General features: G+C 45.3%; 1 long non-coding RNA gene across 1 annotated transcript; it reads left to right on the forward strand.

The window, feature by feature from the left end:
* Positions 1-453: 453 nt before the first annotated feature.
* On the forward strand, positions 454-21,217 carry LOC137151263 (uncharacterized). The gene is made up of 2 exons (XR_010919224.1): positions 454-576; positions 19,464-21,217. It is a non-coding gene; the product is annotated as an uncharacterized lncRNA (long non-coding RNA).
* Positions 21,218-24,208: the final 2,991 nt, after the last annotated feature.

Here is a 24,208-nt window from a genome sequence, read left to right on the forward strand (position 1 = left end):
TATGAAAGCAACATTAATGGCTGCATTTTCTGTGTTGCTCAGGGACTTAGTTCCAAGTTCCTATTAACTTCATTAGGAATCACCTGCCTCCAGGTCCACACAGCTTTTTGAAAACATGCCCCAGGGGACTTACCATAAACCCACAATGGCAGCAGTGAAATGCAAAGGAAAAGCAAAACCCCTCTGCTTTTGCCATATTGGGGGGGTCTTTTAAAAATGGCTGCTTTGGGGCACTGTGATGGGGTGGACTAGGACGAAAGGCCCCCTGCTGGAGGTCTCAGGGTCCTGCCACACTCATTCCAGGACGAGAACAAAGGAGAAGTTCTTCAAGTGGGCTAGAGTGGCTGCAGTGAAAACAGCCAATCAGAGAGGTTGCAGGAAGCAGCCAATCAGGAGCTAGGAGGGCCCTATAAAAAGGAGCTGTAGCAACAGGCATAAGCAGCCTCTTTTAGGAGCTGAAGGAGTGTGTGTGGCTGACCAGAAGGACCTCAAACAGGCCAGTATGGGCAGAAGCTTGGGAGAGCGAGAAGGAACTCTGAGCCAGTTGCTGGGACTGCACAAAGACAAGGCCTGGAGGTAAGGGTGAGAGTGAAAGCAGTGGGGGGAAGTGGCTCAGGGAATTTGAGCAGCAGCATAGCTAAAGAAAAGGGATGTGGCATTAGCTGCAAAACACATGCCAGAGTCAGTTGCCCTGTGCTCTGAGACTCTCTGCTGTGGGATTTTTTTTTTTCCAGTGTAGAGATAGATTGAGTCTTTGTTCCTCAGTTCTCCAACTGTGAAATGGGTATAATAGCACTTCTGTACCTTGCAGTGCTGTTGTGAAGCTAAATACATTGAAACATTGTGAGGTGTTTAGATACTATGGTAATGAGGACCATATAAAGAACACAGATAGCTGTTCTCTGACAATGCTGTCATAATCCTAATGTTTCCAGCTCTCAGGATTTTATCGTTCCTTGTTCTGAAGGTGCTGAAATCAAGAAATTGCATAAGAATCCTCTTTGTTGTAAAGAAAAGCTTAAATGTGACCCCTGCATGACAAAGACCCAGAAACCAGAAGGAAAATAAAAAAACCTCAAATTTATATAATCATAACTTTCAGACTAATTTCATGATCCGTGGGGAGGCCTCCCTTGTGAATTTTGAATGCATGAAGTTTGAGACTACTGTAATCCCTAGTTGACTGAGTCCTTAGGACTTAACCTGATATATAAACTCAGCTCCCATATACTGGTGGGTCGCTGCGTTGGGTTCTTCTTGATGTGACTGTTATAATCCACTGAAAAAAGTAGGAATTGTGATGGAAAGTCAAACTGGTTGAAAACTATTGACACTGTAGCTCAGGATAAAAGATATCTGGTAGGATTCAGAAGTAATACGTTGTAAAACTCATGTTATAACCCTAGTCCTATAGGCCTCTGGCTTGTAAAATATTTAGCTTAGCTAAATTAGGTTTTAGGGTTTAGGATAAATTAGCTATGTTGTAAAGATAAATTAGCATAAGTAAAGTAATAAATCTGCTGAGTTTGTCTTGTGTTTGCGATATGCTGATGTTTCGAAAATAACTGCTGAGTTCAGATGATAATGTCTAGGAGAGATCAGTAGACACCACAAGATGACCATTGATTGCCAAGGTGAAATATTAGACACTTAAGGTAACCTCCTGTTACTATGGTGATAAGGTGTCATGAATTTTAATGAGTGTTAGGGGAAATAAGTTAACCTATGAAAAACAGGGCATGCAAAAGTAGTGGGGTATGGAAGTTCACATAAGAAATGGGTTAAAACCTTCATAAATATGTATAAACTCCAACGGGCATCAGCATAACACATTCTAAAAGCTGTGTCCCTGCCGACGTGCTTTGGGCACAAAGCAAGGATGACGACCACTGGTGGTGCTGGTGATGATGATGAACACGTCTGCTTTTTCAGCAAAGGCATGGTGTGGTAGCGCAAATACTGTGTGTTTAGTACTGGTCTCGCTCTTTTACTGGATTGCAGTGTTTGTATTGTTTGGCTAATCAAAGTACTACAAAAAGAGCACTGTTATCCATGCTGTGCACTAGGGGGTCCCCTTTCTACTGATAACCTCTATTGTAGTCAGTCTTGGGGCTGAAATCTCAAAGATTAAAGTAGGTGTAAACCCTTGCCTTGGGGTGGGTAATTGGTTAAAGTAAACAATAATTATAGATAAGACTACAACTGGCAGTCATCACTCTAATAACTAATGTTTTCGAGTCAGCAGAATTTGCCAGCTACGCAAGGAGCTCACTAACGATCCAATAACAACGAGAGTCCTGTAGCACTTTAAAGACTAACAAATTTAATTTCTGCAGGCATAAGCTTTCGTGGGCTGCAACCCCCTTCGTCAGATGTAAGGAATGATCTAATGTTACTCACCAAAAAGTATTTGCACAAACAACATGTTCAGACACAGACATCATGTATGTGCAGATGATAGCCACGGGACAAATGGCATCATACCTTTGACTGCCTGACCTGCACTCTGCCTACTAATCCAGCTCTCTTATAAATTATGCTAACTGACTTTAACCCACTAGAGTAATGTTTGGGGCTGAGAGGAAGGACAAAACCAAATATTAAAGTCTCCCAAAATAATAATTGGTTTGAGTCTCAGGTGAGGCAATGTTAAGTCCTAAGACAGTGAGTGACCTTGGGGTGCTATATTTCATCACCTTTTAGGACTAGAAACAGTAGTTTTATGCACATGGAATGGGATGAGTCCCAGCTTCCTAACAGGACCCACAGAACCCTTTCCTAGATGTGAAAGGTTCTAAGGTAGCTGTCTTGATGGCCTCTGCCCTCATTAGGTAGAGACGCCGTTTTAGTTCATTTTAAAGGTATTTTAAATATGAATTCTTTTTTCTCTCTGGACTCTGTATGGGTGATCTCATAGTAACTAAGGCATCAGATGTTTCAGGTGGATGGAATACAACAAATAATTCAAATATTTAAAAACAAAAAACCTCTCCGCAGATTTTCTCAGATAGTTACTCCATTAAATAGGTGGTATAAACACATGCCATGGTGGTGTGACATGGACAACTAGATTTCTTGTTGGTCCTTCTTAGCGCAGACAGCTCTTTACTCCTAGTAAGAGCTAACAGCTACTAGTCAGTCAGCATAGTTCAAACTAGAAATAAGATGCCATTTTTTTAATCAGAAGGGTAATTAACTATTGAAACGGGTAAAGTCAATTCTCGATCACTTATTCACAGTCTTGAACTAAAGACTGTCTTTCAAAAAGAGGCCAAAATTCAACTACAAATCCTTAGACTGCTTGGGGGACCTCTATGGCCTGCATTATGCAGAAGGCCAGGCTGGATGTTCAAAATGGATGCTCCCTTCTTCTCTTAAAATTGCTCCCTTCTTCCCTTGACTGTTGGATCATCTACATCAGTGTTTCTCAATGACCGAGTCTGTGGATCAGCACTGGTCCCTGAGATCTCCTTGACACCATTTAGGAAGGCTGCAAGCTGGTCCCTGGTATCAAAAAGATTGAGAAACACTGACTGCTTGACTCTTCAAGCCTCAGTACAGCACCATGTATCGTAGCTGTGCAGATAGTACATGATGCTGTGGTTTGATATAAAGGTTTTATTAGCATGACCTTTGGATGTCCACATTACTCAGGACTGGAAAAGTTACCAATGATGTATGCATAGCATCACAAATGAGTGCCAGAAGAACTCCATAATACCATGGAGCATATAAACACCTATGTACATAGAGCACATTTTAATTTGTGTGTATATAGTCAGTACAAATTCTACAGTATGAGTATGATAAATGCAGATCATTCGAAAGGAGGGTTTTAACATGATCTCATTTAGTAAGTTCTTTTCTGTGTGGGTTCAGGTGTGTTGGATCTTGTAGGCAGCAGCACAGGCTTTTTAAAAATTTATGTCTTTGTTCATTTAGCTATTCCAAGACAGAATGAAAATCATATTGCTAGAATACACTGTCTCCTTTTTTGTAGTTACAAATTAAATTATCAGTATTTTTTTTTTTTTTACATGAGGATAGATTGCACAATAATATTTACAGGGGAAAAACACCAGAGGGTAGTATTTATTTATTTTCCAAGGTATTCTAGGATAGAGTGAAGTATGGTGGCATCAGAATAATACTAGAGGATTTAAGTGTATACACAAGTTCCACACAACGAATTCTGGTAAATTTCAATACAATTCCACTGGTGAAAAATTGATGGCCATCTGGGGTTCAGCCCACATGAGCTATCAGAACTGAGAAGCATAATGTCATTAAAGATACTGAAGATGAGGGAGAGTTCTATGCTGGCAAGCTCTGCCTCTTTACCAGCACTGAATTATTAAAATCACAAAACAGAAGTGATGAAATCTTGGGTGTCACTTTGTAAAGTTGGAATGAATAATTTAGAGGAACTATTGTTTAGTTGCCTGCTTATTTTCATGTAGATAATTGGAAGAGACTGAAAATGAGGGCCATAAAAGCAAAGGCATTCAAAACCATATCTGGGCTTTCTTCAAATTGTCGTGGGTCAGCAAATCCAAACATAGGACAACATAGCATTTTCAAGACCCGAGCTCAGTGTATTTTTGGGTATTTATCTGTCATTTCTAGAGCATCCATCCCTATAGTAACTAAAGTCCCTTATGCACATACCAATTGGTTATATATGCATCATACTATTAGTTTAGTCTAACACAATGACCAAGATATTCAAATACAGGAACTTAAAGGTAGCTCCTAAAATCCATGTATTGGTTCATTTTATCCAAACTTTTCAGATTTGTCTGCTTAATTATGCATCCACATGGCTTCTTCGCAAATGCTCCACGTCGAGGTTCAGGATGAACCAAGTCCCGAGGACACTGGATCTGGATCCACAAAGATACTAATACACACAGACTTAGGTGCCTAATTACCATTTTTAGGTGATGCTGCAATCCACAAAACTCCCACTTAGCTGCTCCCTAACCCTGTAGCTGTCTAAATGCAGTTGGCATTTGTTTTTGCAGTAAAAGCTCTCTAGGTACCCCTGTTTCGGTGTCTGAGCATGCATGCATGCATGTATGCTGTTGCTACCCGCTAAGCATGCAGAGCAAGCCACAAACCAGAGGAAGATAAGAGCTTGTGTGTGTGAGAGAGCAGTAGGGGAACTGATCAGAAGGTACACTCAGGGGCTGCTTAACTCCATATGAAACATTTGGGGTAGGCCTCCTTTCTTGTAACCCTTAGCCCAGTGGTTACCTGACTCAGTTATAATGTAGGAAATTAGAGGTTCAAATCCCTTCTCTGCCTGATGAGAAAAGAATTTGAATAGAGATCTGTTATTTTTGTGTGAGTGCGCTACTGACTGGACTACAGTCATTCTCTTCAGTTAATCAATTATTTTCTTCAACAGGAAAGAAAGGGAACCCTACATAAAATATCCCATAGCCCAGAGATTAGGGCACTCAACTGAGAGATGGCAGAGCACTCTTCTTGTCAGACAGAAGGGGAACTTGAACCCTCAGGCAGAGTGCTCTAACCACTGGGATAAAGACTGTGAAGGAGCTTCTGCTTCTCTTTTCCCCCCACAACTGTTTTTTGATATTAGGTGGGCTCTGAGTGCACCTACCAAATCAGGCCCCTCAGGTGCTCCTCAGATTAATACACTATCTTCCCCAAGTTCTTTATTTCATGGCAGAAAGAGGCCACTCTGCAGCCCAGACATATCTGGATGTGGTGGGAAAGGGCTTAGGATTCACTCCTCACTGGCATTTTCCTTTGGCTAGCTTAGGTGTCTCCCTGTCTAGCATGCTGCAGTACCTGAATCCTAGAAAAAGAAGTGCCCAAATGCACTTCAGGTACTTCCGCACCAACATCATAATACCAGTATGGTACTATGGACTAAGGGTCAGTACCAGAATGCTGTTTCAGTGCCTCCAAAAAGTTCCAGAACAGTGTTCTGGAGTGTTTTTGCACAAGTCAAGCCCTGGGTTTGTGGATTGCATTCTAAAGGGCTTATCTCTTCCCATGCTGTAGAGGAGCCTACGCACCTAACTCAGGCTTTGTGGATCACAGAGTTGTTACTGTGATTTCCTAAGCATCTAAAAGTTTAGGTTCCATGACCCTGAGCACTGACACACCTCAGTCCTTTTGTGGATCTGGTTTTTGGTGCATATCATGAGACTCGCCACAAGTCAGGTTGCTGCAGTAACTAGACACACACAATGAGGCACAAGAAGTTTTTGACAGGCTGCTACTGCTACACTCTTCTGTGTCAGACCAGCCCATTTGAAAGCTCAAAGGCCACAAATGAGATCTTGAAATTATGGGGTTGTTAATTTTGCACTGCACCAGAAGTGAAAATGCATTATTTTATAATATTATGGTAAAGTCCAGAGACCACAGTCAAGACCTGGACCCTGTTGTGACAAGATGCAGACAAGATACTGGACCCAGAGAGCTTACAGTCAGCTGTACTGTTTGTATCTGCCATTGCCTGAGGTCACAGTGTTATTGCTTTGTCTACATAAGAACATTAAAAGGCACCTGGAGGATGCTACCACAACAGCCCTACTGACCATAGAGTTGGATGAAATTGAGCATAGCACTAAGCATGGACCCAAGTCATCACCCACTCATTTTCATAGTTATGAATCTGCTGATGCAAAGGAAAGAGGCCTTCAAGCATACATATGCTGAAAAGAAACTGCACTTCCTGTAGTTGAGTTCAGGGCTATTCTTTGGATTTAAAAACTAGTGGTAAAGCTTGCATGCCAAACTGTTCCAAGCTCTGACACTCCACTATGAATCTTACCAATAATAGCTATTACCAGACAATGTTCTTGGACACTCTCCTTCCATCTTGTTTGTTTCTGTTGGAAGATATTAGAAGATGGTAGGGCAAATTTGCCATGGGGCGTCTACTTGTGTGCATGCATGTTAGGCATTCATCTGCACTTAACAGGTGCAAGCACTCAGTATTCTAACATTCAGCCATCAGCCCCATTAAGAAGGGTTAAGTGCATGCAAAATGCACGGGCCAAGGTATTATACACTTTGTTGTGTATGCATAAGGTGCTTCAGAAAGGCACATATATCCAAAAGCAGTTTTGTGTCCCATATCCGGTGGAAAATGTACTACTATATTATGGGACATTGACTTAGGTAAGGCAAGATGGACAATGTGCATAGCACTATGATCTAGAGGGACATGATCTTGAAGGACAGCCAAACTCAGAAGTTTCTTGCAGCAGGAAGTTATTTTTGTGCATTGGATGAGCTGTTTGTTGCTCACTGGTATACTGGTTTTACCACATGTTCACTAGTAGTTGTCCTTTCTCTCTTGTGTTCATAACAAACGCACAGGGATAATAATCACTTACCTTACAGGGGTGTTGTGAAGATTAATTAGTGAATGTTGATGTAGTGCTTTGAAGATGAAAAGCTCAGCATAAGTGTTAAGTATTTGTATATTCATCCATGTTAGGCATATGCTCTCCCTCCAAGTAGGATGAAAGACCATTATCTAACTGTGCTGAAATTTCAAGGGTAAAGATTTTGTTTGCAACAGCCTACAAAATTCTATTTAAAAATGTGACTAACAGGAGCAAAGAGCATAAATAATCCTTGCTTGTGTTTTTATCTTTTTTTTTTTTTTTTTTTCCTCTGGCTAATGGAGTTCACAGGAAGCTCCACTAAAAGAGAAGAAAGAAAAGAGAAGATCTTGCTTCTCAAGATTAAAATTAAAAGTATGAGAAGACAATGGTCAAACCAAAGAATGGTTTCAGTGAACTTCGATTGTTTTTTCCTCGCAACCCTGACGCTCTAAGTTTCTAAGTGTCCTGTCAGTGTCCTAGGGGATGATTCAAAGCTCTGTGATGTGAATGAAAGTATTTCCATGGACTTCAATGGGTTTTGGATCAGGCTGTACCTTGCTGAAGTGAGACCATCTTTCGTAGATACAAGATTAATAACATTAAACTAAACTAAAAATTAAACTATGCTGCAGTGTAAAATGGTGAAGATAAAAGCCAAATCTCCCAAATATTTGATGTACATTATTACTTCAAATACACATCAACAGAAATCATTAGTGTAGTAATTGCCCCTCGATGATGTTCTCTATTTCAGAATGTTATAAAAGTGGATGTTTGAATTCTTCGTGACCAGAGAAGACCCCAAAAGAGCCCAGAAAATCACTACTATTTATTACATAGCTCAAATAATGGATTATGCTTCAGTATTGTGACAAATTGCCGACTCTACTATGGTGGGTCCCGTGCTTTTCTCTCAGGTGGTGGGTCGGGGCACCACCTGTTACTCCTGTCTCTGGGCATCAGCCCCTCCATAGTGCCCAGTGAGAGAGGAGAGGGAAGAGACCCAGGCCCACCCTCTACTCTGAGTGCCAGCCCAGGGGCCCTATGAATAGCAGCTATGCACTGCTGACAAAGCTTGCAGCTGCACTTTTCCCCTGGGTTATTTTCCCCTCCCTGATCTCTTGTCCCTTTCTCATTGCTCTTCTCTGGTTCCTCTGGTCAACTGCAACACTACTGCCAACTCTCATTGTCTGGCTGAAGAAGGGGTTTTTATCAGGACTCTAGCTGGGCCTTAATTGGCCTCAGGTGCTCCTAATTAACCAATAGTAACCCCAGCTCAGTCTACAGGGAACAAGGCTTTGATAATTCTGGGGCTTATATATCTTCCTTCAATGATTCTTCTGCTTCAAGGAGCAGTGCGCATTGTCCGGGGTTCTCTTCTCAGTGTCCCCTTCTGGTTCCCTCTGACCCCATGAGCCTCCCATGCCCATTCCTGTTTTTTCATTAGTTGTTCCATGGAAACAGTTGAGTCCTGGGTCCAATGACTCCTCCTCTTAGGCTGGGGGAGGGACCTATATTAATGGACGAGCTCATGCCTGCCCACTTCCTGGATCACAAATAGGATGACTCTTCTGCTACTATCTGGCCCTGCTGTCTCACAGTACTAAAAATAAAGTAGGTACTATTAATGGTATCAGTGAAGTCTAAACTTATTGGGTCAAGGAATCTCTAAGTAGCATCTGACAAAGCCAAGTATTCTAAGGAGCAGTGTAGTCTAGTGATGACTAGATGACTGAGGTTCAGGAGCTCTGGGTTCTATTTATTGATCTGTTATGTAACTTTTGGGAAGCTACTTCACCTCTGTCCTTCCTTTTCCCTCTAATCCTTTATCTGCTTAGGTTTTAGGACAAGGATCCTCTCACTGTTTGTACAGCACCTAGCTCAATGAAGTCCTGTTGTGAGATGGGGTCTGTAGGTGCTACTGAATTCTATATCCTAATCTGTGCTGATTATTATAAATGTGTGTGTAAATGCTCCTAACTTTAAAAATCAACATTTAAATTTAATCTGACCATAGATGTGGAGAGAATAGAGATTTTATTAAATGATTTTTCAATTGTTCTCAAGTGTATTGAGTCATATTCTTGCTTTATAGAGTCAACTCATTTTATACTGCCTTGTTTTCTTTCATTAGCCCTGCAGTGCCAAATCAGTTACTGAACAAGAGGAGGCACTGGAACCTGTTCTTGCTGAAATATTGCTAACAGGATTGTTAACTAAGATCAGCCTCTACCATTGAGGATGTCAAAGGCAGGGAGACTTCAGATTCACTTTCAGGCATGTGGCTGTATTTTCAGGGATGACAATGAAGAAAAAATCTGTTTTACTTGTAAACTGAGCAATCTGGATCTAGAAGTTAATGAGGCGATGACCAACATACTACCCTCTCAATGCAATTTTTGCATTTCTTGTGCAGACTATAATGGCTAAACATTAAACAAGAACAATTGAGAGCTTGGGTGAACCTCACTTTGAGGTCTGTGGAGCTCACAAAAGTAACAAACATTCTGAAAATTCGCTCCTTCTAACTCCAACTCTTCAGTGTGATTCAGTTGAGAGTTTTGATTTTTTTTTTCCAGCTAAAGAGGAAATCATCTTGAGTAAATGACTGGGAGTTTTTTAATCTGCAGTGCACTAGTGTGACAATCCTCGCTTGGGGGCTGGTTGGTAAGGTAGTGTCACCTAGTGGTCAAGGTTTAGGCCTATGGCTTCTCTGGGGGTTGTTGGTAGGAGAGCCTGGGCCCTCTCACTTCACTGGGCTCTGACCCAGGGCCATTTAAGGGCTATCCGTGATCTGACAGCCAGGGGATGCTAAAGGCTGCCCATTCTGGGCCAGTTCCTATCATCCCCTGCGATAGTTCCAAAGTCACCGTCTGTGTTAAGGCAGCATGAAGGGTGGCCGCTCACTACTAGGCACCTTCTGGTAGCTGTGTGTAGCATGGTAACTCTCTTCTCTCAGGTGGCAACTGCTGCTTCTGCAGTAAGGCCCATCATCCTGAGACAGATCAGTCCAACGGCTTTCCCCTGCTGGAGTAATCCAAACAAAATAAAGGAGATTAACAAAACTCAAAGACCAAATGAGAGGGAGAGGGGGACGCTTCCCTCTCTGGCTGTCTCTGTAGCGAGTCCTCCCTTTCTTCAGGAAGGGACCTTTGGGCAATGGTTGTGGAGAGAGATTCGGCCTTTCCCTGAGCCCTTCTCTACTGGAGTTGCAGGTTTCAGGTCTCCTCTCTTCCCTGGTCTGCCCCAGGTGAGCTATTCCCCTGCCTCTTAACTCCTCCTCCAGTTGGTGCACTTCCTACAGGTGGGATGGGGCTTGCTGAACCCAGAGCAGTTCATTAACCCCTTGTGGCCCAGTGTGGTTTGTACACCCCATCACAAACCCTTCCCTTTCAAGATGGAGCCAGGGAGCTGGAGCCATTGGATTGCTCCCCTGCATTCCTGGAGAAATCAATGTTCTGTTGAGTTTTGCCTGCCCAATGCTGAATTTGGATGGTGTAGGGCTGGAGAGACATGTACCAGCACATAAGCTGGAAGTTTGTGTCCTCCATGGCATTTAACCATTTTAAGGGGGCATGGCTGGTGACAAGCTTGAACCGGTTTTCCAAGAGATAATACCGGAGGAGGTCCAGGGCCAATTTTTATCTCAAGGCCTTCCTTCTGTATAACGGAATAAGCCTGTACCTGTGGGAAAAGTTTGTGGCTCAGAGTATTGGGTGTTCCTCTCTGTTTACCTCCTGAGACAGGGCAGCACCTAGTCCCATGTCATTCATCTTACAGACAGATGCATCTTTGGAAAAGTCGGGACTGAATAGGACAGGCCCTTTACATAGGAGCTCTTTCAGCTTTTGAAAGAGCTTTTTGCAGGCCTCAGAGCAGTGTATCCTTTGGGGACTGTTTTTGATAGTGGCCCATAATGCACCTAGTCATCAAAAACCATGGTCTAAACCAGTGGTAGTAGCTGACAAGTCCCAAAAAGCTCCTGATCTCTTTCTTCATGGCTGGGCATGCAGCCACTTTGAGGTCCTGGTCCTCATCTATAAGGGCAACAAAGTATATCCCAAAGTATGTGGTTTCTTCTTTCCCAATCTTATACTTTGCAGGATTTACTATTAGTCCATCCTGCTATAGGGACTGGATTATGTCCACAACTCGTGCCAGATGTTCCTTCCATGTTTGGCTGTAGATGACCACATCATCTAAATAAACTGATGCATACAAGTTATGTAGCTGTAAAACCTAGTCCTTGAGGTGTTGAAATGTCATGGGGGCCTGGTGGAGGCCAAAGGGCATAGTTCAAAATTGAAAGAGGCTGAACAGAATGGACAAGGCCGTTTTCTTCTGTGAGTCTGGTGTGAGTTGGGTTTGCCAATACCCCTTCAATAAGTCTAATGTTGTCATATACTGGGCCTTGCACAACCTAGTAGTTCATCTACTTGGGGCATGGGATAAGCATCAAATTTGGAGATGATGTTGAACTTTCTGAAGTCTATACAAAACCAGACAGTGCCATCTGACTTTGGGACTAATATGACCATGCTCTGACACTCATTGTGGGATTTGTCAATGACCCCCTAGGTGTGGTAGGACAGGCATGGCTGAGCGCAAAGCAGTTTCTTACCCACAATGGGCAACAAGGAGTTATTGTATACCCCATCACAACTGGGAATCCAGTCAAAGGAATTGTATTTACCTTTTCCCCACCTTTTCTATAATGAGCCAGGGATAAATATCAAATACAAAACTTTCACATTTTGCAGCTGATTCCAAGATGTCTGATTTTTCCATGGCTGTGGCCTCCAATTTCAGTTGCATTGGAGGGACAGTACTACCTTTCATTCTTGAAAGTAACAATGCAAACTCTAATCGCTTGAAGGTGACATTAGACCAAATGAACATTATATATTTAAGGGCCACAAAAGTCTTCAGTTTGCACATCAACCTTCCATACAGTGAGCTATATATCCTGAACCGAAATGTAACCTAGAAACTGTAACCACAGTCAGACTGAGAGCTCAAGAGGGTAGTTGAGTATATTATGCGACAGGCAGACTAGATGGCTACCAGAGAGTGCTACTGTTTGAGATTTGGGAATTGCTCTGTTAAAGGCCCCTCCCCCAGCCTAAGGGGAAGAGCCACTGGACATGGGATTCAATTGATTTTGTGGGACAACTAATGAGAACAGGAAAGGGTGTGAAGGTCAAAGGATCAAACAGAGGGAACTGAAAGGGGACACCAAGCAGAGAACCCTGGACAGCGCCCCATGTTCCCAGAAGGTGGCTAGGGAGTCAGCCGACGCTGCCTAGAGGAACTCTGCCCAGATGCATGAACAGATGGAGGAATGGAAAAAGGCCCCACAGTTGGAGAGCACCCCCTCAGCCAACCTCCTCTCTCTGGTGTTATAGATGGCCACTTTGGCCAGCAATAAGAAGTTAACGAGGAGGTCCCGCAACTTTGTGGGGCCCCGGATGGAGTGTGCATAGAGGAACAGGTGCAGGGAAAAGTGCAGCCAGTACCTCAGGAGGAGGCTCTGGAGGAGCCAGAACAGGGGTTGCAGCCTGGCACACTCGAGGTAGACGTGCGCCAGGGTTTCCCACATGCCATAGAAGGGGCAGGTGTCAGGGCGACGGGTAAACCACGCCAAGTACATGCCCATGCTCATGGAAACTCCTTCACAGAGCCAACTGATGTCCCTGGTGGGCCGCAAGGTCAGAGTGACCGGAGGCATTCAGCATCTGGAGAAAGCCCACAAAATGGGACCCAAAGCCAAACACCTGCAGGGTGTCCAGGAGACACCTGTGGTCCATCCTGTTGAACATCTTCTCCTGGTCCAGGGCCAGGAGGGTGAATGACAGACCATCCTTACACCCAAGCTCCAATAGATCCTGGACCCAAATAGAGGTTGTTGAAGATGGTACAGCCTGGGACGGTGTAGGTCTGTTTGGGATTAACCACGTCCTTCAGCACAGTGAGATGGCCTTGGTTATGATTTTATAGTCTGTGCTGAGAAGTGAGACAGGATGCCATTCAGAGGTCCCCCTTCAGCAGAAAGACAAGCATGGCCCACCTGCACGAGAGGGGGAGGACTCTGCTGCCTTCAGACTCTGCCCAGACGATGGCGAGGTCCAGGCCGAGGACATTCGAGACCACGCAGTAGAACTCCACGGTCAGCCCATCCATGATCAGAGATTTATTGGTGGGCATGAGGAAGAGGGCTTCCAAGAACTCTGCCAGAGTGAGAGAGAGCTCCAACTGGTCCCGCTCACCCGCACTGACCATGGGAAGTTCATTTCAGAGCACCCTGCAGGTGGCGGCTTCGGCTGGATCCGGGAAGAAGAGCCTTGTGTAGAAGGCCCTGGCCCTTCCGCACATTTCCGCTGGAGCTGTGAGGGGCATGCCATCCTCTACGAAAATGCAGGTGACATGCTTTTTAGCCCCCCTCCATTTCTCCAGGGTGTAGAAGAAGCATGAGCCATGATCCATCTCCTGAAGGAGATGGATGCAGGATCGAACAAAGGTCTTCGAGGGCCCAGAGTTCCTCCCGCTTCTCCCGGCATGGGCCGCAGAGAGATGGATCCTTGGTCCTGGTGACCAGATGCCTCTCCAGCTCTAAGACCTCCCACTCCAGCTGCTCTATCCCCAAATCACTCTGCCGGCTGGCCCTCCTCCCCCGTGTAGTCACGGCAGAAGAGCTGGGCGCACACCTTCCCCCATATCCCACTGGCGCCGCGCCAAGGGAAAGGCACACCTCTGCCCTTGCCAGGCCAGCAAGAATTTCTGGAAGGATGACACACAGCCCATGTCCTCCAGCAAGGTGGTATTGAAATGCTAGGAGGCCATCCCTGGCCTCTCTGCAGTTCGAGAGGCCATCAGAGTCACCATATGGTGAGCTGAGAAAGGGGCTGGCTGGATGCTGGAGGAGTGGGCCCGCAAGAGATAGTAACAGGACAAATAGATGTGGTCCAACCAGGAGTGTCGCGACTGATCTTCCCCCACCTGGACAAAGATGAAGGTGGAGACATCTGGGTGGTGGTCACGCCAGACGTCCACCAGGGAGTGAAGCTCGATCTCCCTGAGGATGTCTGTGACTGCCCAGTAGTACTCAGTTCCCATGAGCTCCTGTTCCTTGAAGGTGGTGTTAAAGTCCCCTGGCAGGACCAGGCACTCATGAGGATCCAAGGTGCTGTGGAAGGTGGATGCCTGCTGGAAAAGTCACACCTGCTTCAGGCCTGAATTTGGTGCATAGATGTAGACCAAATTCAATGCTAGCCCCTCCCCCTGGAGGTGCAGCCGGTGACCCTGCATGACCTCAGCAACCTCCAGCATCTCTGGCTGTAGGCTGGGGGGAGAACAGGGTAGCCACTGCCACCACTCGGGGGGAGAGAGGGCTAAAATACACCCTGTCCCTCCCCCCTACACCTCCAGCAGCCAGCTGGCATCGCAGGCTGGATCCATATGGGTCTCCTGAAGGAATACCACAGAGTACCCTCCTTTCTGAAGAAAGAGTATGTGGCACCTGCGGAGACCCATCCTACATCCCCGGGTGTTCAATGTAACAAAGGTGGTTCAGGGTGCAGATGACAAGGTGGGCAGGGGGTAGCTCCCTCCAAGGCCTCCCCAGGGTAATCTAAAAGGGCCTCCAGGAGGGGGGCTCTGCTGCCCCCTTTGCTGCTGCAACTGGCTCCTCAACTGGCATCTCCTGCTGGGCCTTGTCAGGTGGTGTGGCAGAGGCCCCCATCAGCGGCAACCCCCCACAAAGACTTTTCGGGGACTTCCTCCCCACCTGAGGTGGCAGGGAGGTTCTGGGCCGCCTTGTGCTTGCCACACTTCCCCTCGATGAGCTCTCAGCCCTCCAAGGTGTTAGTAGAGGGCTGGCCAATGGGGTGGGGTCAGGGGGCAAGAGCAAAGATGTCGGGGCGGAGGGGACAGGGCGACAAGAGGATAGGAGACCTCCCCCTCTGGTGAGCCCTCTCCTGGACCCGAGCCCAACCCGGCTGCCCTCTCCTCTGTACGCCCTGCCCCAGGATGGATGCTATTAGAAATGTTACTCGGGGAGGCGGTGGGTGGATGGGTGGAAGCTACCTTGTTGTACGCTCGGGGTGTTGAGCAGGAGCACCCCCAGAGCTGGGAGAAGGGAAGGGGGGGCTGTGGGTGATGGCGGGGCCACAGAACAGACAGTGGCCCCCTCCCCGGGAGGCTTTGCTTTCTGGGTGGGGTTCTTGCCCTTTTTCCCCTGGCTCCTTCTGCTGGTCGAGGAAGTCATAGCAGCAGAGGAGGAGGTCTCTCCTGTGCCTGCCGCTGCCGGTGCCCCAGTGGGGGCATTAGATCCAGCAGCGGCGTCCGTCATAGTGGTAGCCACGGGAAGGGGTGGAGGAATGGGCTGGAGATGAGATTGACCCAGCGAGGAGTTCTCCCCCCCACAGTATCCCCATCCATTTGAGAGAGGGGACAGGAGAAAGCACCGAAGGGGGTTGGCAAAGGCAAAGCGGGGGGGAGGAGGGCTGACCTCTCCTCCCTGCTAGGCTGCAGGCAGGGGAGGAGGGTGCTGATTAGGAAGGGTCACAAAGGCCTTGTTTGGGGTGGGGTGTGCTAGCTCCCCCGGGGGTTACAAAAGCATCAAGGGGTGCACTGAGCAGGGTCACAACAAAAAAACACCAGGGGGCTCATGGGCGCTTGGGGAGCGTGGATGCACAGAGCAGGTAGGGTGGGGCAGGGATGAGCAGCAAAAGGGGATGTGCACCACAAGGCGTGGATGGAGTAGAAAAGAACAAGGGAACCACAGGGGCTGGGATGGGGCAGGGGAACCAACAAAAGCCGAAGGGCTGGGGCGGGGCAGGGCAGGGCAGGGCAGGGAAACCAAACAACTCCTGGGAAAAACAGTAGCAGGGGGAGGGGGATAAAGTGGGCAGAAGGGGGTGGGTGGGGCAGGTTGTGAGAGGAAAAGGAGAGGGTAAACTGCCTCAGAGAGGCCAGAGGGCAAAGTAGGGGGTGGGGAGGGAGCCCTCCAGTCCAATATAGCTGGGGAAGAGAGGGAAGTCCAAGGCGGGGAGGGGAAAGGAAGCACATGCGCCCACATGTGCCTGGGTAGTGGGAAATAAAGTCCTTGCTGCTGCGACGGTCCCAGAGGGTGAGGAGGCAAACGGCTGAGTTACGGGGTGAGGAGGTGATGCAGCTGGTGGAGGGTGTCTGGGGGCTGTGGAGGGGGCAACAGCAGTAGTGGGGGTGGGGAGTAGATGGATCAGCGGGAGGGCTCCACACTGCCCCCTCTCTCCCCTCCACTCCCATCCCCACCACCACCACAGAGCAGAGATGACTTTACCATCCAGGAACAAACAAACCCCCTCCACAGACTTCTTCACCCCTCCAGTGTTCTCCCCCAGTGGCAGCAATGGTCTTCCTCCTCCAGGCAACAACAGCAGCAGGTGGCTCCGGGGTAGCAGCAGCTGCAGGGTCTAGCTGGCCAAGGAAAGTCCCACACAGGTGGTAGCAGCAGCAGTGGTGGGGCCCCTCACTCCCCTCAGGGAGACCAGCAGAGCCCCCAAATGGCAGCAAGGAGTGCAGGGGGGCTGGCCCCCACCAGAGTGCTAGCTCGAGGGCCATTGGCTCAGCCCTAGAAGGAGCAGCAAGTCCCTTTTCCCCTGGTAGCTGAACTGGGGTTACTCCAGGTTAACACACCTGGAGCCAATCAAGGCCCCACCCAGGAGTTGTTAAAAGCCCCCCCTCCAGAGAAAGAGCGTGGCTGGAGTTGTGAGGTGAGTTACCAGAGAGTGTGAGCAGGCAAGATGCTGTCAGAAACTAGGAGGATTTAGGAGAAGCAGCAGAACACTGGCAGGAGGGAGCCCTGCAGGTACAAAGACTGCGGAAGGAAATACTTTGCCCGAAGAGGGCAAAGGACCTTTCCTAGTCCTGGAGGCCTGAGGTAAGAGACCCTGCCAGAAGGGGAAGATAGAACTAGACAGTTGGCTGGGCACTACTATGCCCAGTGGGGCTGTCAAGAGTCAAGATCCTCCCCTGGAAAGGAGGCAGGAAGGACCCCTGTCCGAACAGGGTCTGACATTAAGTCAAGGGCCACGGGGAAGTAACCCAGGGAAGCTAACAGCTTTACTGAAGCCACAGCATGAGGCTGGTAATTGAAGGGTCCCTGGGTTGGGGCCTGAAGTCGAGGGTGGGACCGGGCCTCCCCACTTCCTACCAGCCATTCACTGGAAGAGCAAGAGCCCCAGCAAAGAGGCAAGGGTTTCTGAGAACCAGAGACAGGACCAGGAGCCAGCAGAAAACGGCCGTCTTAGAGGCTGTATTACCCTCCCCCACCACTAGAGGGTGGAAGAACACTAAGGGGTGAAGCAGTTCCCTGAGGTACAGCTAGAAAGAAGTGTTGGACCCACCAAGATGGTAGAGCTTTGTCACCATACTTAAAATAAAAGTAGATACCAACATCTGTTGACTGAAAAATCAAATCCCTTTTATGTAACTTAACTTTTTCAGGGAATCATGTGACCGTGTGCTTGGGTTGTCAGCAGGGATGCAATATAGGACTTCCAGCCGCAAACACAGATCTATACTGTTTGAGCTAATGGTAGAAGCAGCAGCAGGGAACAGGGAAACAAAAACAGTTGTTTAATGTGTTATGCTGCTTCTGATCAGAGATGCTTGTCCTGTGCTTCTAAGGTGCACAGCAGTTCAAGTCCATAGAGGCCACGACTTGGAAGAGTCCCATAGTGTGGTCCGCGGCAGGGATCAAACCCAGAACCTTTAGCTCCAAAGAACAGATCTTGACTGTCAAGCAAAAAGATCAACTTCATTCCCGGGGGAGCAATATGAGGCAGCTTTTCTTTATGGATCATCCACAGGCAGGGAGACAGGCACATTTGGCTGGTGTGTTATACCTGGGGCTTTCCATCACCAGCAGCAGCACAGAGTTCTAAGAAATACCTGGATCCTTAGGACTACAATTTCAGACTGGCAGGGTCATCAAGACATCAAGGTTTGGACAGTTCACATCTGTGTCTTTGTTCTGTAGCCTTACTGATGTTGGCTAGACCTTGCTGACTTGAGCAGTTGTGTGGGCCCAGTGTATTACCCAGCAGGAATAGAGCATAAATTCAGACCATATATGTGGGTGTTTGTTTGGGATGAGATCTTCAAAAATCAAGGTTGTCTGCTCTACATGGACATAAAACCTCCCATGTAAGAGTAGGCACCAGGAGGCTATTCCAGCTAATGCCAGCTCTGAATTCCCTTAAAAGGGCTGCGAAATCACTGCAATACAGAAAAGTTCAGGCCATACCTCATATGAAAACAACTAGGAGAGTAGTGAGGGCATTGGAGCTGCTATCCCAGCTCATAGACACTGGAAAATCCCCCTACATTGAGGAGATCACCTAGGGAACTGGCTAAAGCAATTTAGCAGGTACAGTGGCACAGCAGTGCAGAATCTGGCTGTAAGTGGTCACCCTAGTGACATCGGACAAATCTTTTTTCCTTCCCCACATTATTGTCCGCCTTGACCATACACTACATTTCAGTGACGCTATATGTGTATTAGCATGCCAATGGATTTGAGATTCTCTTGGGATAAAAAAAATCTATATCTACATGTTGCCTTATTTAGATTTTTGTGCTTTTTTTCCAGACGTCAAATGACTCTGATCAAAGATAATTTTGTGCCTCAAAACACACACAATAATACGATCGGCTGAAAGCTAAAAAGGCACTGACGTACAAAGGCAAATGATTTATGTTTGCTTCCCCATTGACATGTTCCCAAATGTTTTCATACTTTGTGGTATCCTTTTCTCTTGCTGAAAAGGTCAGTTATCCTTCACATAAAGGCAGTCTATAGAGCTTGACAAGGTAAATATTATGAAAATTAAAGAACTTTGTATTACCATGATTCCTCTGAAAGTTTGATAGGGCACTGAAGCCAAACCTGGCATTTTTAAATATGAAACCCTTTAAGCTGCTTTAAGGTAATGGTGCAGCATGAATCACTCTAAGTGTATAAATAGGAGTGTAAAAGCCTTATCTCTGGTTGCCATGCCAATGACGTCTGGCTATCGGTTGACGTAACTTGCTTTGTTTTATAAGCAGGAGTGAGTCCCCCACCAGCTATCAGTGCAACGAGAATTCAATCAACAAACAGCATCGGGTTTTCAAAAAGCCCCGCAGACTGATATAATGTTGTCTTCAATGTCCAAGCCCGCCCTAAAAAGTGCTATAGAAAGCATGCTAACTTGGACGAGTTTCAAAATCAGCAAGCCAGCTCCTGACGATAAAGGATCACTGAAAAACCGGGACATTTTCAACATTGTTGTGACTCCAGATCGCATCCCAAAATTTTTCATCCCCTCTCTGGATGTGGGGCATGTTTCCCTTCAGTTGGAGCCAGCAGAAGACAAAGAAGAGCATTCTCTGGAGCGAAGAATCTTTGAACTAGTCAAAAAACCCAGACCAACCAGAAGCAAATCTGAAGCTTGTATCCAAAAAGAAACTGTCTGCAGAAGAGGGAAACTGTTCAGAAGAGAGACTCTGTGTTCTGCGGATGGAGTGGCTTCCTCCAGGGACTTGGAGAAAGCATCAGACCACTCTGATCCCGCAACCAGGGCTGCTCTGTCTTTGCCCCATCTCTCCAAAATCACCACCCCATATGGGTTTCTCACATTAGGGGAGAGTCCCAACATCAGAAGGAAAGAATCTCTCTTTTTTGAGCATGATTGTACAGAGCTTAGAACTCTCCTGTCCCAAAGGAAGAAGGGCACCTGTCTTTCCAGGAGTCCATCTAGTCCCCTTAGTGAAGAGTCCATGGGCTGCATAAAGTCTTCAGCCACTCCGTTTAAGAGCAGAAGAACTGTATCTTGGGAAGCAGTTTGCAGCAGCGAGCTGCCTTCTCTGCATTGCACATCAGACTCTGAAAGGTGCCCTGTGAAATGTGAGAAGAAAAAGTTTCAGAAGTTGATGAAGAGTCACCTGTCCAGTATCAAACATATGCGATCTCATCGTGGGGCTATGGAAAAACTGGTTATGCCTGCAGATAGGACATGAAGCAAGCCCGTTTCCTACCTCCTGTCCAAAATCTGAAAGAGAATGTCTTCCAGGTTGGTGCACAAACTTTCAACCCTTATTATACATTCAGCCTTTCAGAACTCTGGACAGGGGCCAGTGAGACAGTGAGAAAGAACAGGCTGTACCAGACAAAGTAAAAGTCTCTGGTGTTTACAAACCTCCTGCTCTGCAGCTTTGAATCTCTCATAATGTAAGCGAAAATGGACTGATTTAAATAAGTTTTTTTCCTAAATGAATGTTGTCTGTAAAATGCAACATAGTTTGTCATTACTCCTATGGGGAAGAAATAACTATGTGAAAAGCAAACTATTGGAAAGTGTGTATTTTTAAAATATTAATGTTGGTTTCAAACTAATAACTTAAAAGTCTTAGTGTAAGTTTTATTTCTTGCCATTTAGCTAGGGAGTGTTAAAGAAGTTTGTATTCTCTTTGCCAGTATTAGAGCATAAACAAATTTTTAACTAGTCTTTATTTATCCCATGTTATTAGGACAACTAGTCGAAAATTCCCATTCATAACATCTAGCCAAAATGTGCTTCTGGAGATAGAAAGAGCAAGATGACTGGCTAATTGGAAACAACGCTGCTGTTTTTCTTTTTTTGTATAACTGCTTATTAGGCACCTACTATAGTTAACATTTCAACAGCCACTGTAGGGAAAAAAGGGAAACTGATGTGAATTTGTGTGCCTTGATGAAGTTTTACTGTAATGCTGTGTCATTTACAAACTTGTTTGTTGTCATTCCACTCATAGCTAACCCCAATAAAATATACTTTGTTTAACAGTGTTTGAGCTTTTTATAAAAAACATTTTCTAAAAGACCTTTACTTACCCAGAAGTTAGAAGGGGAGGTATATCAGACAACTGACTACTCAATATTTGTAGGACAAGGGTTTCTGATTCCATTTGTTAACCTAAACTGTTTTTTGGGGTATTGATATTCTAGTGCATAAAACACACCAATATAAAACCACTGCCAACACCTAGAACTGTCTTATGATATCTGAGCTCTGAGGTGAAACTTCTGTTTGTGTTGAATGACCACTGTTTTCAGGAAGCAAAGTTTACATCAAATTCAATACAAACCAAAGACTACATAGAGTGTACATTGAAAACTTTTACTGTGGTGTCAATTTTAATTTGCATACAGAACAGTGATAGCCAGGGAAATAATTATGGCGAAATCACTGGGTTTATTTTATCATAGATAACGAGGCCTGTAATTGGGATGAAACCAACAATGCATGTAATAAAAAATAGCCACTTGAACTTATGGAAAACTTATGCTAAATTTTGGAATTGTTACAAATATCTGACTCAAATAATTGTGCACTTTGTATAGCGTGCTTTATAAAAGTTGTCTGCTAATAGTAACCGCAGTGTTATAGTAGTATGTAGAGTTACAAAAGAGATCTAAGCCCCTTTCTGCTAAGTGCTGTACATACATATAGAGTTAACTAATATATGCTGGCTATAATGCATATTATGTGCCCATCTCTATATGTTAGTATGCATTCAGCACTAATATCAGTAAGCTAAAATATTGTAATAGTGATAGAGCTTCAATTGGTTTATGCCATAATCCTGTCCACTTATGCTATGTATTCCATAACTCCTTGCATTTGCTGAAGTAAGCATTTGACATAAGCAGATAGGTAACTTGTCAAAATCAAGATACATTTGTTCTAGTTCTTAGTACAAGCTACTGAAATACCTTCCAGGACCAGTACATGGAATGTTTTCAAAACAAAGATAATGGGTACACCATGGTGCCAGAAAAACAAGATAAAAAGATGATTGGGTTAATCTAGTTTCAGATTATGTATATGGTACCTTTTTGCGGGTAAACAAATAGGGTACAAAAAGATGGCTTTATGGATGTAATTTTGGGAGCACACCTTCTGCATAAGGTGAATGTAATAACATCACTGCAGGAGATGGCTTCTCAGAGACTAGTATCATATAGAATCTTTTCCTGTATTGTATTAATAAATATGAGTGACATTAGTTATTTGGTCTCTTGAGTAGATTTCATAACAAACCAAAGTGTGATCAAGCAATTGACTATACAATTTATCAACTGTCCCTGCAATCTAAATCGATGAGACAGATAAAGGACGTTTTATCATCCCTACTTTACAGATGGGGAGCTGAGACACAAAGAGAAGAAGTAACCAAGGACTCTCTGAGTATGAGAGAGCTAGGAATTGAATCCTAGCCTCCCAGTCCAGTGACTTATCCATAAGACTAAACTTTCTCTCTAGGTAAAACAACTAATTTTGTCCATTATATTTTGGTGAAACAAAGTTTCTGGTGAAATAATCCTGAAAATTAAGCAGATATATAACTGCTTTAAAAATATCCTGGACACAGAGAAGGAAAGACACCTAAGGACCCTGTTTGTGCCTTGCTAAAGACCACACCCCTGCTATTAAACTTGCTTCTGTTTAAAGACTTTTTAAAATAAAATGGTTTTAAGAACAAATCCTCAAATGATCACACTTTCAAGGCTAAATTTTGGCTGCAAAATGCATAGGACATTGCACAGCTAAAACTCACACCACATATGTAAACAGGCCCTTGATTGTACAAATTGATACTTACACATACAACTACTCAGTTATACATACAATATATGTGTTATGGCCACAAATAAAATGTTTGCAAATAGGACTCATCTCATATATGCTTACCTGACAACCTACGGTACCATACTCCCAGCAGCTCTAATAGTCAGAGCAGCCCTACATACAATAATAGGATTAAGACCTTGTCCAGATTTATGGGATGATAAAGAATTGGAAGCCAAATCCTGCACTTTCCATCATAACTAGAAGGCCCTAAGCACAGTGGCTTTAGTACAATTCTGCTACACAAAAGGGTACTGTGTTTGACCCCAGTCAACAAGGCTACATCCTCTGTAGCCATTTCGCTCTGCAGAAGCTCCTCCTACTATACTGTATGTGTCCTTCAGAGGGGAGCTGGTGCAGTCCAGTGGTGGAGCAGGGTGGAGTCCACCATCACATTAGTCCACAGGTCGTTTCCTCCTAATGTAGCAGGAGAAGCAACAGCTGCTGTTAGAACACCTATGGAGTGGTTTAGGCACCTGCAGGGTTTGGTAGCAACTGAACAGGGATTTTGTGGAGCACAGTGATGACTAAGAATGGGACTTAAGGGCTTGTCTACATGGTACAGTAATGCATATTAGTGGGGTGTGAATTTGAATATGCCCCAACATGTTGCACAATAACTGTTGGCACACACTAAAATTTCCCTAGTGTGTGTTGATGTACTCCTGTTTCAAACCGTTCTGTGTTAATACACACTAAGGAATTTTTAGTGTGTGCCATCAGGGTCTATATGGCTAGTTAGTGCATGACACATTGGTGCCCATTAGAATTTACACCCAATTAATGCACACTAGAGCACCACATAGACAAGCCCTAAGTCTGGGGGCTAGGCTCCTAAGTACCTTGGCGGATCCAGGCCAGGGTGCCTACCTGATTAATGCAGACTAGTGTCCTCTCTGAAAGGGTCCAGTTTGCACTACCTCTTACCTATGACTCACTGTTACTGACCTGTGCAGTGGAGGGGTATGACTCTTGCCCTCTCCTTGTTCCTTTCCTCCCCACTCCTTTATAAAGGACCAATAGTGTTGGGTCTAGATTTGTAGTAGTTCTTTCACCTATGAAATATAAACCTGTGACTGCAAATAGTCCCTGCACGGGGGCACAAAGTGGTAGGTTGGCTTCTTTTGCCATGTCTGACCTCTT

The sequence above is a fragment of the Emydura macquarii genome, unplaced genomic scaffold (assembly GCF_026122565.2).
Source record: "Emydura macquarii macquarii isolate MOO-44397 ecotype Brisbane River unplaced genomic scaffold, CSIRO-AGI_Emac_v2 contig_1045, whole genome shotgun sequence".
NCBI classification, from domain to species: domain Eukaryota; kingdom Metazoa; phylum Chordata; order Testudines; family Chelidae; genus Emydura; species Emydura macquarii.